We start from the raw sequence: 16,461 nt of genomic DNA on the forward strand, positions 1-16,461 counted from the left end.
TGGCGGGTAGCTGAACCACTTGGGCCAGGACATCCTTCAACTCCCCTCTCAGTCCCTGATAAAACAGCGACGTCCTCTTTTCCTCGGGCCACTCCGTTTCCACGATCAGCCGATTGAAGGTGGTGATGTAAGTAAGCAAGTCCTGCATACCTTGCTTGAGGGAAAGGAGCTCTTTATCCAGGGACAACTGATGACCTTTCCGGTCGAATAGCCGTCGCATCTCCACACAGAAGTTCGGGAAGTTGTATAACACTGGGTCGTCGCGTTCTATCAGGGGAAAAGACCAGTTCGCTGCATTGCCTCCGAGGTAGGACAGCACAAAGGCAGTTTTTGCTTGATCCGTCGGAAAGACAGCGGGTTTGCACAGAAAATGCAGTCTACACTGTCCCATGAATACCCCGAATTTCTTTGGGTCCCCAAAGAATCTTTCTGGAGGGGCGAGGGGCAGGTGCATGGGTTGTATGACATGTATAGGTGACGAACCCGTTTGCGGCACGGAAGAGAAGGAGGTATGCGGGAAGACCCCTGTGCCCTGTCCCCCTACGGAAGCAGTCGCTCCCCCATCTGTAGCGGGCATTTGCAGAGTGAAAGGGGGTGGCAGAGTCCAGCCGCTGATGTATGAGCTGCCTACAGCCCCAGTTCCCTTTTGGCGGGAGAGGCCTGCCACCTCTCTTCTCATGGTGCCCATCTCTTGCTTAAGCGCGGCGTTTTCTGCCCGGAAGGCATCTACCTCCCCGCGCAAGGCAGTTAAAGTCTCTAATATTGCGGAAAGGGTGGTATCCGCATCCATCGCTCAGGCTGTAGGTATCCGTGGGCTTGTCAACCTGTCAGGCCTGTCAGGTTCTGTGAGATAGGAGGTCGAGGGCCACTCACCTCAGAAGCCGGATACAGCGGGAGCGATGCTAAGAACCCTCTCCTCCTATGTGGTGTTGCCGTCAACCCCTTAGTAGGACGTCGAGCGGGGAACACCACCCAAAGGGGGAGAGGGAACGGAAGGGATCCCCGGATAGGGGTAAGGGAAGAACTCTCGAGGGGGGGTGGCACGTCTGAGGGTAACCTCGCTCCAACAGCGCCTCCTTAGCGACCCTGTAAAGAGACAGCAGAGTGAGAAAACCGGGGTCCAGTAGAGGAGTCCCCACCCCCAACACAAAGATGGATAACCTAGAGCCCTAGGTCGAGGAGCAGTACTCACGGGTTCAGCGCGGTAGCACAGGGCGGGTTCTATGGTCTATGCCGCTCTCCGAGCCTTTCAAGCAGCTCCAAGCGCATAGGGATGGCTGTCCGGGACGCTCTCCAAGCCTTTCATGCGGCTCCAAGCGGGAAGGAGGAGGATTCCTCAAGTCAGGCGCACCGTGAAAGAGCAGCCGGAAAACAAGCGGGCTGCTCAGCTGGGATGTACACAGGAAGATAAAGAAAGGGGTGATGGGAGTCGTTCCCCACCTCCTGCAGGCTAACGCGGCGTCCGGAGAAGGCGTCCCTGCGTTCTAGCCTGTGCAGGTAGGGGTGTGGTGGTAAGGTAACAAAGCCTCCGGGCTTCGGGAGCGCCACGGAGCGTCCGTTGGCGTGGCGGGAATCGGTAGGTCGTAGGAGCACACTTTTCCCCCTGGCGGTGCTCGGCCGATGGAGAAGGCGATAAAGCGGGAGGTTCCCAGTTCGTAACTAGGTAGCTGGTGGTTCGCTGGTTGAAGAGGAACGCGAGCAGCGTTCCGGGCTCGTTCGGATTCAAACTGCGGTTGACAAGCGCCGGAGCGAAGGAAGGCGGGGCCTACATAGGTCCCGTGATCGCGCCTTCCGTTCGGCATGCTGGGAGGTGTAGTCTTACTCCCTGCGCGCGCCTCACTCGCGCCGCGCGGGCGTTCCGGGTCGTGACAATTAGTACGAGAAAGAAAAATAGAGGAGGCTCTGGAAACGGGCCACGATAAGTCAGAATTATCGTACTGTAATGGAAAAAAAAACATGAATTTGAAGTACATACTACCTAGTAAGGAGTAAGACCAAGGGCCACACCGTGATTCGATTCTGCTCCTGCATAAAGGTGCAGAGAGCACCTATGCATCCATTTTTGAAGAAATCACCCTTTCTACAGAATGTGCACTAAATCCGTAACTACCAACAGAGGCGCAGCTACAGTGCAGCAGAAGCAGTGGTTAAAAGGCCCCGGGATGGGCGGGCCCTTCTCGAACTATGACTGTCTGTTACCACCCAGTGTGGGGGAGGGGCTCTCACCCTTGCTTACATCACCAACATTGCCTCTGCTTGAAACCATGACCTCTGTCGCCTTCCTGCCACTGCCGCGCCTGCTGTCAATCTCATGATCCTTCGCCTACTGAGGCAGTGTCCTACAAAGCAGATCAGATGTAGTTCTTGCCCATATTACACAGTTTTATTTTTTCAGAAAATGAATGTCGAACTGCTGATGGGGGAGGGGTTACTACTGCTTCATTCTATCTAACATCCTTGGAGTAAGTCATAGCCTTCAGTCTGTTGCTCCTAGTACTGTCATGGAATGTAAGAGAGTAGGAGCCCAGATAGTGCATTTAGAGGCCGATTGTGTTGTTTCTTGTTGTCCTGCTGCCGACTGAGGGAATCAACACTAATATTACAGCGGGAATTTTACCGCAAGCCTCCAGCTGGTCAGTGAAGGTCTGTTGTGCGCGTTCAAGATCCCGAACCTGCTTCCGCATACCCAATTTCTTTCCGGGTCGCCGAGTTAGTTTCTCTTCGTCGGATTTCAGCGTGGAGAACGCGCATTTTCCTTCACGCTTCATCGGATTTCAGCTTTGAGGATTCGCGGGGGACCTTCCATCTCCTCCGTTTCCTTGTTACAAAGCTTACCGATTCCCGCAGAAAAGAATAGAAAAGGACCATTGTTGGTTGCTGTGGCTACGCTCCCCTTTATCTTAAGTTTTGTACCTTTCATTTCCTTAGTTCGGTGCTTGGAGCATTGTGGGCATCCGCTCCATTTTGTTGTTTGGAACCTGTAGAGAGGACACAAGTACCTGATGTAAGGTTGCCCTTTGTTCATTATTGGATCCTGTTTGTCACGTATGGAAATAGATTACAATAAGCTATATTCGCACCCAACGAGCCAGATATCCTGGTAATCCTAACCCAGCCGGGGGAGAATAAAGTTAAAGCTAGAGGAAAGAAAATGGCACCAGTAAAAGCACCGACCAAAGCGAGAGCTCGTAAGACTACAAAAACAGGGAAAAAGACTGAGAAGGATATTGAGGTGAACCCTGTAGAGCCCAGGGAAGAAAATGGAGTAAATAATCAAAGGGGGGTGGCAAGTGACCCAATCAAAAGGAAAAAGCGACGGATAAGAAATGCACAATCTCTGACCCTAACCCCTAAGCCAGTAAACCTAAAAACAGCAAAAGGCGGCGCATCAGTATCAAATTCAATCAAAGACTTCCTTGGAAGACATTTTAAGGGGAAGGACGTGATGGAGAAGGAGACAAGGGCCATGGATCATTCAATCTCTGGAATAGCGGGCAAAGAGGATTTAATTTCCATAAATCAGATTGTACTTAATCTATCTGAGGCCTCCCTAAATCCACGGTTGTCTTCTTCACCTAAAATAACTCAGTGGCCTCTTGAGCGGGAAATAGAGGATGAAGGCGAAGAAAGAACTATCTGCAGTATTGAGCTAAGCTCAAAAGACTTAAATGACAAGATGACCCATCCAAATGAGAAGGGGGGAGATGACTATTCTCTTGGTATAGAGAACGATCTATCGCGCTCCCCACTGTGTGGGCTTGAGGTTACAGGAACTTCAAGTACCTCCATACATGAGGTTATGTGGGTCCTGCAAAAAAACCTGCAAGGCCTACTAGAGGTCTCGGTATTGAATAATGACCTTCTAAAAATACAAGGAGAGCAGTCTAAGGCTATGCTGGGCGAGCTGACTCAGATTAGAGGTTTAATGCCCGCCTCAGCGAGCCCGATTGATGGAGTCCAGGAGGGGATAGGCTGTAAAAAGAAGGAGGAAGTAGGATTGAGCGCCCCAAATTTAAAGAATGAGGAACCCTCTGTATATATATCTCGTCAGCCAATGATTGTAAAGAAATGGGGTGAAAGGAGATACTATGCAAGCGGAATCCCGAGGTTAGGAGGGGGTGAGGTAGCCCGTACTAAAAGACACCTAACCAATCCCCACGTAAGGAATAAGAGAGAAAAGGATAGAGGAAAGAACGAACTTAAAGGTAAAGAAAGGGAAAAAATGCAAAATTTAAAAATGAGGAAAGTAAAGACCCAGGCAGAAGGTGAAAGAAACCATACAAAGTTAGAAAGACCAAAGAAAGGTAAAAGTGACTCGGTACTAACATCGAGGGAGATGGAGATGAAAGAAGGGAAAAAGATAAAAGGGAGATTGATGATGCAGGGGGGACCAGGAAACCTAAATGGTAGCCAGGTTCCCATAGGGAAAGATAAGGGAGAATATAAAATAAAGGAAAAAGAATCCAGAATTAAGGGGGATTTGTATGGTACAGGGCAAGACTGCTCCCCAGACCTATGGATCTTCTTAGAACCGTATAGGGATGTTAAAGGCAGGAAAAGGGTAAGGAAACTAAACCCTCTAAACCGACCCCAACTTCTCTCCTCAATGGCTAAATGCGTAAGTCTCAGTAGCATTGGCACAGAGGATCTTAAAGAAGTGGGGTTTGTCACAAGTAGTAAAGGGGGAGATGTGACTAAAGTTCTCTTTCACTCAGCCATGGTGAAAAATGCTGTAGAAAAAGCCAAAACTGAGCTGCAAAGAGAGGGAATTAGACTGGTAAGAAAGGAGGAAATACAGGGACAGTACTTCTTGACGAATCATGCGAGCCTAGGTCTACGGCAGATAAGACTAATTAATTCAAACTGGAATAGGAAGGAGGATCTTGCAATACCGATAACAGAGAGCGGATCTGCGAGCTATGAAACAGACCTATTAATAGGAAATAGATTTAACCATCTAGCATCACCAGATTTTAGGGTTGACGATGAAGAGGGTTTTCTGAGTGTAATTGATCTGGAACCTGGGACGTCACACAGCCTATCAGCCATTTCATGGAACATAAATGGTCTCAAGAAAATAAGTGTAAAAACAGATTTTGTTAAATTTATAAGGAGTAATGATATTGTATGTTTACAAGAGACTTGGCTGTGTGACGATACCCTAGAATCACATGCTTTGGAAGGATTTATCCAACATTCCAAAGCAGCAAAGAAAAACAAATTTGGGAGACCATCCGGGGGCCAAATAACGTTGATCTCTACACAGATAGCAAGGAAAATCGAGAAGTTAAAGCTATTATGTGATTGGGCATTAGGTTGTAGGGTCCTAATACAGAAGAGCGACCCTCGATATGAAGGAATGTGTGTCATAAATGTATACAAGTAATCAATGGGGGAGGGAAGGAGAAGCTGTGGTCCATTCGGCTTCCTTTCATTAATGCAAAGAATCAATGGGGAGTGGACCACTTGTCCTGTGTAGCCAGGGTCTTTCTGTTCTTGGTTCCGTCATAAAAGAACCCTCATAGCTGTACACAGGTGCGAAGGCGGTATGAACTGGGTCACCGCTTGTGTGTACTAGTACAGCATCATCATGCGGTCTTTTTTAGTATGTATGCTGACCTCCGCCGGGAGGAAGACCAACTGGTGTACAGTAGCGTCCAGATATAAATATGAGGGAAGGTGTGAGAAGTGCACAGATCAAGTGAAGTTAAAATTCTCTTAATCGTTTTTTCTGATGAAACTTTATTCTGAGAATATTGATAAGAGAAAGATAAAATGTTCGAGTGCGGGTGAAGACCGAGTTACTGGTCTACCGTACTTATCAGATAACGAGGGTCAACATGTTTCAGCCTTCTGTGATAGTCTAAAGGCTTTTGTCAGGACCGATCTTAAGGAAGGCGCGTTGTGGCTCCTTATTTAGTGAGAATTATCCACTAATCATGTTTATAGGGTCAGATCCGTGGTATCTGTACCTGATTGGAATAGAAAAAACAATAGCATTTGGATATTCATTGGTAATCTATATAGTGATGATTCTATGTCTCAAGAGTTCACTTGGGGAGCTACTGTTATATTCAAAATTGTGAGGTTAATGGCTTAGTGGACTGTTGGGTGATCAAATAAGGGCAAATGGCGCTAAAAAGAGCGGCTATGTGAAGAAAGAGGAACTACTTCGTAACAAATAAATCATTGTATCTTTTAAAAGATAAAAATATATATCCCAGTATGTTGTCACAGGTTAGAACGTTACTGTGACCGCTGTTCAGTGCAATTAGTAGAGGGTGTAATAACTTGGTCGCATTCAGTTCAAGCGTACTAGTATCAACGTTGTGCGTTTATAGTGCACTAAGTGAGACCGTGATAAAATGTGTTCGGTTATTGCTCTATACTGCTTGTGTCTCTACAAAAGTACAATGTAGATGGTGATCCGATAGCCAGAAATCTATCAAGGAGTCGTCTTTCCTAAACAGTTTACGTGTCTTAACGAGGTCGAGCAACACAAATTAACTAGTAATACAACTTTACCTCATGAAAATGTATTTTGTGTTCTCTGGAGGTACCCGAAGGCACGTGAGGAACTGTATTTCTAAAGTAGTGGGAAGCAAGAGGTAAAGAGGATTAGAGGCGTCTTACTTCTGTGTAGCGCGTTGTTCCACTTGCGGCGGCCATCAGTGCTTACCGGTTCCGTCAAGTTCGTTGACTTGTTCTGGCTCTGTCCGTGGTACCCCCGATGACGCGGAACCGCTCGGTGTTCCCGTTTACATAGGGAGTAGTCGTGCAGATAGAGAAAAGACTCGTTTAGTGTCTTAATTCGGCAGCGATGGTTGGCATAAAGAGGAGTTAAAAGTGCACGCAGTGGCGTCATCTCACACATACATCGTAATATGGACAACGTGGAACAGATTTCAGTCTGCAGTATGCAAATTGGTGTTGATACCTTTAATTTGAACTTCACCAGGGTAGTAGATCTCATATGTCTGATGTGTTTATACAGTATTTCAGGGCCTCAGTATATTCTCAGAGTGGTCATACTGAGAGAGTTACATTATGCCTACATTCGGCTGCGATGGTCGGCATAAAGGGGAGTTAAAAGTACACGCAGTGGCGTCAACTCACACATACTTAGTAATATGGACAACGAGGACCAAATTTCAGTCTGCGGTTTGCAAATTGATGTTGATACCTTTAGTTTAGACTTAACCAGGGTAATCGATCTCATATGCCTGATGTGTTTACATAATGTTTTTGGGGCCTCAGTTTGCTCTCAGAGTGGTCATACTCAAAGAGTTACATTATGCCAGTGTATGCCAGGGGATATTATCATTCAGGCCTCGTTTGTCTGTCCCCAAACGATAAATCCAGCGTTGTTCTTTTTCGAAGAGGACACGTTCAGCGTTACTGTTTACAGATCGTAAACGGGAACACCGAGCGGTTCCGCGTCATCGGGGGTACCACGGACAGAGCCAGAACAAGTCAACGAACTTGACGGAACCGGTAAGCACTGATGGCCGCCGCAAGTGGAACAACGCGCTACACAGAAGTAAGACGCCTCTAATCCTCTTTACCTCTTGCTTCCCACTACTTTAGAAATACAGTTCCTCACGTGCCTTCGGGTACCTCCAGAGAACACAAAATACATTTTCATGAGGTAAAGTTGTATTACTAGTTAATTTGTGTTGCTCGACCTCGTTAAGACACGTAAACTGTTTAGGAAAGGCGACTCCTTGATAGATTTCTGGCTATCGGATCACCATCTGCATTGTACTTTTGTAGAGACACAAGCAGTACAGGGCAATAACCGAACACATTTTATCACGGTCTCACTTAGTGCACTATAAACGCACAACGTTGATACTAGTACGCTTGAACTGAATGCGACCAAGTTATTACACCCTCTACTAATTGCACTGAACAGCGGTCACAGTAACGTTCTAACCTGTGACAACATACTGGGATATATATTTATATCTTTTACATGATGCAATGATTTATTTGTTACGAAGTAGTTCCTCTTTCTTCACATAGCCGCTCTTTTTAGCGCCATTTGCCCTTATTTGATTACCCAACAGTCCACTAAGCCATTAACCTCACAATTTTGAATATAACAGTAGCTCCCCAAGTGAACTCTTGAGACATAGAATCATCACTATATAGATTGCCAATGAATATCCAAATGCTATTGTTTTTTCTATTCCAATCAGGTACAGATACCACGGATCTGACCCTATAAACATGATTAGTGGATAATTCTCACTAAATAAGGAGCCACAACGCGCCTTCCTTAAGATCGGTCCTGACGAAAGCCTTTAGACTATCACAGAAGGCTGAAACATGTTGACCCTCCTTATCTGATAAGTACGGTAGACCAGTAACTCGGTCTTCACCCGCACTCGAACATTTTATCTTTCTCTTATCAATATTCTCAGAATAAAGTTTCATCAGAAAAAACGATTAAGAGAATTTTAACTTCACTTGATCTGTGCACTTCTCACACCTTCCCTCATATTTATATCTGGACGCTACTGTACAACCAGTTGGTCTTCCTCCCGGCGGAGGTCAGCATACATACTAAAAAAGACCCTATGATGATGCTGTACTAGTACACACAAGCGGTGACCCAGTTCATACCGCCTTCGCACCTATGTACAGTTATGAGGGTTCTTTTATGACGGAACCAAGAACAGAAAGACCCTGGCTACACAGGACAAGTGGTCCACTCCCCATTGATTCTTTGCATAAATGTATACATACATAAGGGGAAGGATGGGGGAGACAATGATTACAAAGTAAATATGGGACATTTGAAAGAAGATATAGCGGCAGTTTGTGTAAAGTATCGGAAGGATCTAGTACTGGTGCTAGGAGATTTTAATCACAGATTAGACCCCCGAAGAGTTGATAAATGGTATAAAGAATTTTTAGACGCTAACAATATAGAAGCAGCCATCTTTCCAAAAGGTGAGATCTCGGCACAGGATATGATATTTACCCAACTAATGGGTTCATTGGGCATGATCTGTGCAAATGGGAGATCTCATCTGGATCGACCATCAAGCCGGACCTTTGTGAGGGGCCAGCAATTCTGCCCAATCGATTATATGTTCTGCCAGGCCTGGTGTTTTGAGTCAATTAAAAATTTTGAGATGGTAAAAATGTCAGGCAGTGATCATTACCCATTGAGGGCAGAAATCCAACTATCAAGCAACAATAGAAATAGAGAAAGGGTGTTGCAGATACACGCTGAATATCCAAAACGGTTTAGAACATGTATAACTGAAGAGCATGTTAAAAAGCTATTGTTAATGCAGCAGGAAATTTCAATGGAAGAAATGTATGTGAATGTTGGAATAACCTGGTATGAATCATCCTTGGGAAGGCTGGTGGAAACCCTAAAGAAGAAGTTTAGGGCAAAAAAGTCAGAGATGGGTAGGAATAATTCTGCAAATTTGAGGAAGACCTGGTTTGATGAAGATTGTAGGAGGATAAAGGCTGAGATTAGACAAAAGGAAAGAAAACTAAGGGCTAAGTTTAAGCTGGATGTATATCAGTCGCTTCAACAAGCGAGAATCAAATATAAAAAATTAATTCGGGAAAAAAAAAGAAGCTATAAAGATAAATGCTGGACTAATATGTTGGAGGTAATAGAAACCAAAGACATTAAAGGGTTCTGGAAATTAGTCCAAGAAAGCGTGGGCATGAAAACCGGCTCCCTGATATGTAAGGTTGCAGAAGAGGATTGGGTGGGTTACCTGGGAGAAATTTATGGGCAATGGCCAATGCAAGAAGACCTAAGAGCTATTGACTGGACGCCGTTGTCAGAGGACATAAAAGAATATTTTTCATCAGAAAACATAAAAAGTATTATAGCCAGTTTGAAGCTCACCGGTGCGGCAGGCCCAGATAACTTACCGGCTGTAATAATAAAAATAAGACCGGAATGGTGGGCTGACCTTTTTACAAATCTGTTTCAAATAATCCTAGAAACAGGAATTATCCCAGAAAGTTGGAAGGGTGCCATTATAAGACCCATACACAAAAAGGGTGATTATAATTTACCGAAAAATTACAGATTGATAAATCTCCTAGATATAGGGGAAAAAGTCTTCGCAAAAACATTATTGAATTTATTAAAAGACCGGGCAGATGAAAAACAAATTATCCCGCCGGAACAGGGGGGGTTTAAAGCCGGTCATTCCACAATTGATCATTGTTTTGCGCTATGGGCAATAGTACGGAAGTCAATGGAAACACGGGGAAATTTATTTTGTTGTTTTGTAGACTTCCGGGCAGCTTTCGATCTGGTGGATCGGGAGCTGCTATGGGAGGACCTAACTAGCTATGGGATCCCAAATGAACTGTTACGCTTGATACAAATCCTGCATACCAAAAATTGGGCCCAGATAATTCTAGATATAGACGGTAGTTTATCCAAGAAAATAGAGATTGGAAATGGGCTACGGCAGGGATGCGTATTGGCCCCCCTGTTGTTCTCCTTGTTCCTGGCAGATCTACCTTCGATTTTAGGGGAACCAATTGGGGCTAGCCCGAAACTAGATTGGAAGCACATTGCCTGCTTACTCTATGCTGACAATCTGGTAATTATGGACCAGACCGAAGTGGGCCTGCAAAGGAAACTGAATTCTTTTAAAGCCTATTGTTTGAAGAAAAAACTGGTGATTAATATGGATAAGACCAAAACCTTGACTTTTGGTCGAAAGAAATCCGGTTTTACTTGGGGCCGAGAAGGTGCAATCAGTTTCCGAATACAGATACTTGGGGATATGGTTTGAGAAGAGCATGAAGTGGAAAACCCATCTAGATGCATTAAAATTGAGATCCTCAACAACAATCAGTGGCCTGAAAATTTTTAACAAAGCATATGGTGAAATGTCGGATGGCCCAGTGTTAAAAGCTTATTCCGCTATGGTACCCCCACAATTTCTGTATGGTGCTGAATTGTTATATCTAAGTGGGAAGATGACCTGGGACCTTGAGGAAGGTAAAAACTTTAAAAACTTATTTACGCTCCCTCAATCGTCAATGGTTCAGGCCGTAAGATTGGAATTAGGACTGACTTCATGGGGTATGTTAGCTGGTATGGCCCTGCTTCGCTTTTGGCAACGGTTAGGGGCCGATGGAAACATAAAAGTATCCCAATGGTGTAAAAAAGAAGTAGAAAAAAGCGAGTTAAGATGGGCAAAAGAGACCAAGGCAACCATGAAGAAGTTATTCCGTTGGATGGAGGTTACCCTGGGCCCTAACAATTCTGTGGTAAAGATTTATAAAAAAGATCCTCAAATCGTTGGGGAAGGAAATATCTATTGTAGAGGATCGAAAGTACCTTGGGACTAAACCATCAGTAGATTTCATGATTACTGCCTGGGAAGATAATCAATGTTTCCCTTATATTGATAGGCTACCAGACTGTGGATTACGGAGGGAGGTCCTTAGGCTAAGAATTGGGGTAAACCCATGTTATACAAACCATATGGTAAAAAGCACCATGATCGACAAGATGGGAAGATGTACTTGCTCTTTGCACACACACTGTGATCTGTTACATATATTATTAGACTGCCACAGGCTTTTAGAATTACGATGCATGTTTTTAAAACCATAATTTAAGTTATATGAGATAAAAACTAGGACACAGGCTGTCGCACTGTTAACCGAAATGACTAATTTAGATATTGCTGTTGCTATAGGGAAGTTTATGCAAATAGGGAAAGTATTTTTGAATACCTTTATTGAATTGTAGCAAATAGATTACGTGTAACTTAGGTTATAAAGGCGTTTAAACGAGTTTTTAAGATGTATTTTAACGTTTTAAAAGGAGTGAATTTTTTAAGATGTAATTTTAAATATTGTGTGTTTTGTTTATGGATCTATGGTCCAAATAAATGTGAATTAAAACTTGTTGTCCTAACAGTAGACAGCACCAATCAGACATTGCACATGACCAGCGGCTCTTAACTCACAGAGAGACATCTGAGTTCACTTGTTGTATTGGTACTCACACAACAATGTTGATGCCTCTCCACCCTGCAAAGTAAGGGGCATATTTAAGGGAGGCTTACGACGCGTTTGCCTCATGCAATGTGGTACATGTGCGATGCAAATCTCTAAGTCACATTTATGAAGCCACACAAAGCCAGTTTGCGTGGCTCTGAGTGTCCTCATAAATCTGGAGTAGCGCAACGCAGTGCAAGTCACTGCGTTGCGCTACTCTGCCCTGGGTAGGCGTTCCATAGGCATTGCGGAGCATGTTCCCAAGCAGCTCTCATGGATTTTGATGCATTCCCAGATTTACAAGGATTTGTAAACCCGGGAATGCGCCAAATTTGTACACCTTCCCAGGAGAGGCGTAACAAAGAGAAATATCATTATTTCTCCTTGTATTTTCCTCTTTCTATGTGTGCTGCATTCAGCAGCACACATAGAAAGAGGAAAAAGCCTCTCTGGAATGTTTTTGTGCAGGAAGGTGCCCCTTCCTGCACAGTAACAAGCCTGCCTACAACACAGGCACCCTTGCACCATAGTGCAAGGGTGCCTGTGTTGGAGCAAGACTACCAAAACAGCACCAGCACAAGGGAAAAGAACAGGAATATACTGTATTGGATAAATACAGCACATTCCTGCCATTTCCCTGTGACGCAGCACAGCAAGGTGACTTGCTGCGCTGTCCTGCGCCACAAAAGTCATAAATATGCCCTTAAATGATAAGATCCAATCTGTCTATGCCTTAATCCCCTATAATCCTTTGAGTCGTATATGAATGAAAATCATTTTTATTAAGATTGCACTTTGTAGTAAAACCTATAGCTGGTTTAAAGACATAAACATTAGGGATGTGCGAAATTCATGTAATTTGCTTTTGAATTATTATGTGACATTTCAGCAAAATTATGTATAATTAAGCAAATCTATCATTTAGCACTAACATGTTCCTTGCGTCAGGCTTTGATCTTTTGAAGTCTTTTCCATTCTGTATTCTGGAGGAGGGACAAATTCACCTGTGATAATCAAACTGGACTTATTAAGATGATATCTGAAGGTTGTCCCGCAATGTGATTGGCATAGATGAGCTAAAAGGGTAGGAGGCCATATCTGAATATGAGTTAAGATGACTAGTGTATGATACACCCTCATCATCAGGTCTACCACATCTGCATCAGAGGAAATGCCCTCAAATGGATCACCTCCTTCCTCACAAGACACACATAGAAAATCTACTACCCCCCTTCACCTCCAAACCCAAGAGTATCCTCTGTGGAAGCCCCCCATGATCATCTCAATAAGTCCAGTTTGATTACCAGAGTGTAAGAGGATGTTGAATGTGCGGTGTCATGTAGGCTTTGAAGAGGATGGGGCTGAGGGAGTATCCTTGGGGGACTCCATAGAGGATACTCTTGTGTTTGGAGGTGGAGGGCGGTAGCAGAAAGCCTATCTTAATTCATATTCAGATATGGCCTCCTACCCTTTTAGCTCATCTATGCCAACCTCATTGTGGGGACACTACTCATTCAACATCCTCTCATACTGTGATGACACCCAAATCATCCTCTCTCTCTCACAGAAGACACCGACACCACCAGAGTCAACTTCCAAAATGCCATGATTAATGTCATCAACTGGATGAAATCCAAATGCCTGAAGCTGAACACCCAAGACGGAAGTGTTCGTCTTTGGAAGAAACACCTCCCCATGGGATGAAACATGATGGCCGACTGAACTCGGGCCCTCTCTCACCCCCACCAACCACGCCCGCAACCTCGTTATCATTCTGGACAGTGATCTCTCCATGAAGCACCAGGTCAACGCAGTAGCCTCCTCCTGCTTCCACACCCTTCGTGGTGGATCCCCGTCAGCACCAGAAAAACAGTGGCTCAAGTCCTCATCACCAGCTGACTGGAATACGGAAATGCACTCTAGGCCAGAACCACCACTTATCGCCTCAAATGACTACAGAGCATACAGAATGTCACAGCCAAACTCATCCTCAACTTTCCCAAATAGACCAGCATCGCCCCCACCTCAGACACCGCCACTGGCACCTGGTCCAGAAGAGATGCCAGTTCAAGCTGCTGACCCTTGCCTACAACACCTTTCACAACGCTGGACCCTCTTACATCCACCACCGCCTGAGCTTCCACCAGCAAGCCAGACAACTCCAATACTCCTACCTCGCCCTTGCTCACGTCCCCCGCATCCGGCAGAGCCACAGTGGAGGTCGCGCGCCTATTCCTACCTAGCTGTAAACTACTGGAAATTACCTCCCATTGCATCTTCGAACCTCCCCTTCGCTCACTGACTTCAGAAAGGAATTTGAGACCTGACTCTTCAGCTAAAGCTCCCCGTACCTCAGTACCAGAATTCCCCCAGGGTGATAAGTTGCGCTATACAAATAGTGACTGATTGATTGATTCAGCAAGTCTGATGTCTGCTTAAAGGCAGCAGAGTGACAGTAGTTAATGCCAAATTGATTTGAAGAGCTACATTGATGGAAGCCTGACTCTAGGAGGTTAGGTTGGTGTCCTGGGGAATTTCACAAACACAACACTTTGGAGGAAGAGAGGACGTTTCTAGGTATTAAGTGTGGCACCACTGAGTTTTGTTTGCTGATGGTAATGGGGGTCCCTATTATGCTGGAGACTATCCTTTCTACAGTACATGGAAATGGTCCATAGTGCTTAAAGAGTGTTGAGGTTTTAATGCAATATGGATCTTGAATCACTTTAAATGATTTATTTTAATATTCTGATATGCATAGTAACTCATGCTTTAATCAATGAAGAAAAAAATGCTATGAGCTGAAAGAAGAGGCCGCACACAAAAGTAATTTGAAACAGTACCTTTATTGGGGCTGACCTGGCGCTATGGGGACTATAGATTGTTATATCAACCCTCCTGAGGAGGGAATATGCCACCCTATCAGGCATTACAGAAGTCTGCTTCATTTATGATTAGTTTCTACATTTTTAGCGTTGATCCCTGGCTTCTGCAATCAATTTTCCTGAAGGATCTTGACAAACTCTGCCCAACACTCCTTCCCTCTAATGGGGGTAGCCTCTTAGAACTTTTGCAAATTTATATTTGCCTTCCACTGTTATGTTTTGTTATGTTGCGTTACATTATGTTATAAAGATTTGCAGAGAATCCTATCACCTGAGTGGGTATCCTAGTGCTGAGCAGGTGTGTGTCTAACCACACCTAGGGCTAGTGGGACTACTCGAAAAGCTAGGATTTAGAATTTAAGCAGTGAGGAGGAGGCTAATATGTGTAGTGGCAGGACGTTCCATGCTTTAGCAGCCATGTAGAAGAGGGCTTTACCGACAAATCTGGTTTTTCATATGCATGGGATTTGTGCAAGTAGGAGTCCACATGAGCAGAGGTGTTTGGAAGGTTTGTGAAAGCACATGCAATTGTTGAGGTATGCTGGACCAGTGTTATGTAGTGCCTTGAAAGTGTGTATAAGGAGTTTGAATTATGCTCGTTTGTGAATGCGGAACCAGTAGAGCTCCTTCAGGTATGGTGTGATGTGAGTGTGGCATGAGAAGTTGATAGTGATTCTTGCTGCCTAGTTCTGAATGATATGCAGCTTTCTGGTGAGTTTTTTGTTGATCCCGGCATAGAGTGTTCCTGTAGTTCAGCTTGCTTGTTACTAGGCTGTGCGTGACAGTTTTCCGGGTGCTGATTAGGAACCATTGAAAAATCTTTCTCAGCATCTTCAGGGTGTGGAAGCATGAGACGGTGATGGCATTGACTTGGGCAGTCATGTCGCTTTTGCTGTTGACAATGTTCCCAAGGTTCTTGGTGTGGGTAGTGGGGGTGGGGGTGGGTGCCGGTCCTAGCTCTGATGTAAGCATTGAAGAGGGTGTGGCTCAGGGAGCATCTTTGCAGAACTCTGCAGGTGAAGTTGTGGGCCTCCAAGTCGACATGTGTGGTGCCAGGATGATTAAAGTCCTTCAAAGTCCTTCAAGTCAGAAAGGAGCAGATCCATTAGAGTGAGTGTCATTGGACTCCAATGTTGTGTAGGAGTTGGATGGATATGGGGGAAGACTGTTTCAAAAGCTGCGGAGAGGTCCAGGGGGATGAGGGCTGCCATGCCTCCACTGTCCACAGTCATACAGATGTCCAGGGTGGTTATCAGGGCATTTTCCATGCTGGTTTTGGGTCTGAAACTGTACTGAGTGCCTGTTGATGATATTTCCGAAGACATTTGTCAGGAATTTTTAGCAAGGAGGTCGGTCTGTGGTAGGCAAGTGTTGAATGGTCCGCAGAGGGTTTCTTCAGCAATGAGAGGACAGTTGCATGTTTTGGAGCATCTGGGAGGGTGCCAGTAGACGTGGAGGCATTCAGAATGGCTGTGAGCATGGCACTGATGGGTTGCAGTCCTCTGGAGATGGCATGGTGGGGCCTGGTTCGGATTGGGCCCCTGAGTAGATGACTTCAAGAGGGTGG

Source organism: Triturus cristatus, chromosome 12, assembly GCF_964204655.1.
Source record: "Triturus cristatus chromosome 12, aTriCri1.1, whole genome shotgun sequence".
NCBI lineage: Eukaryota > Metazoa > Chordata > Amphibia > Caudata > Salamandridae > Triturus > Triturus cristatus.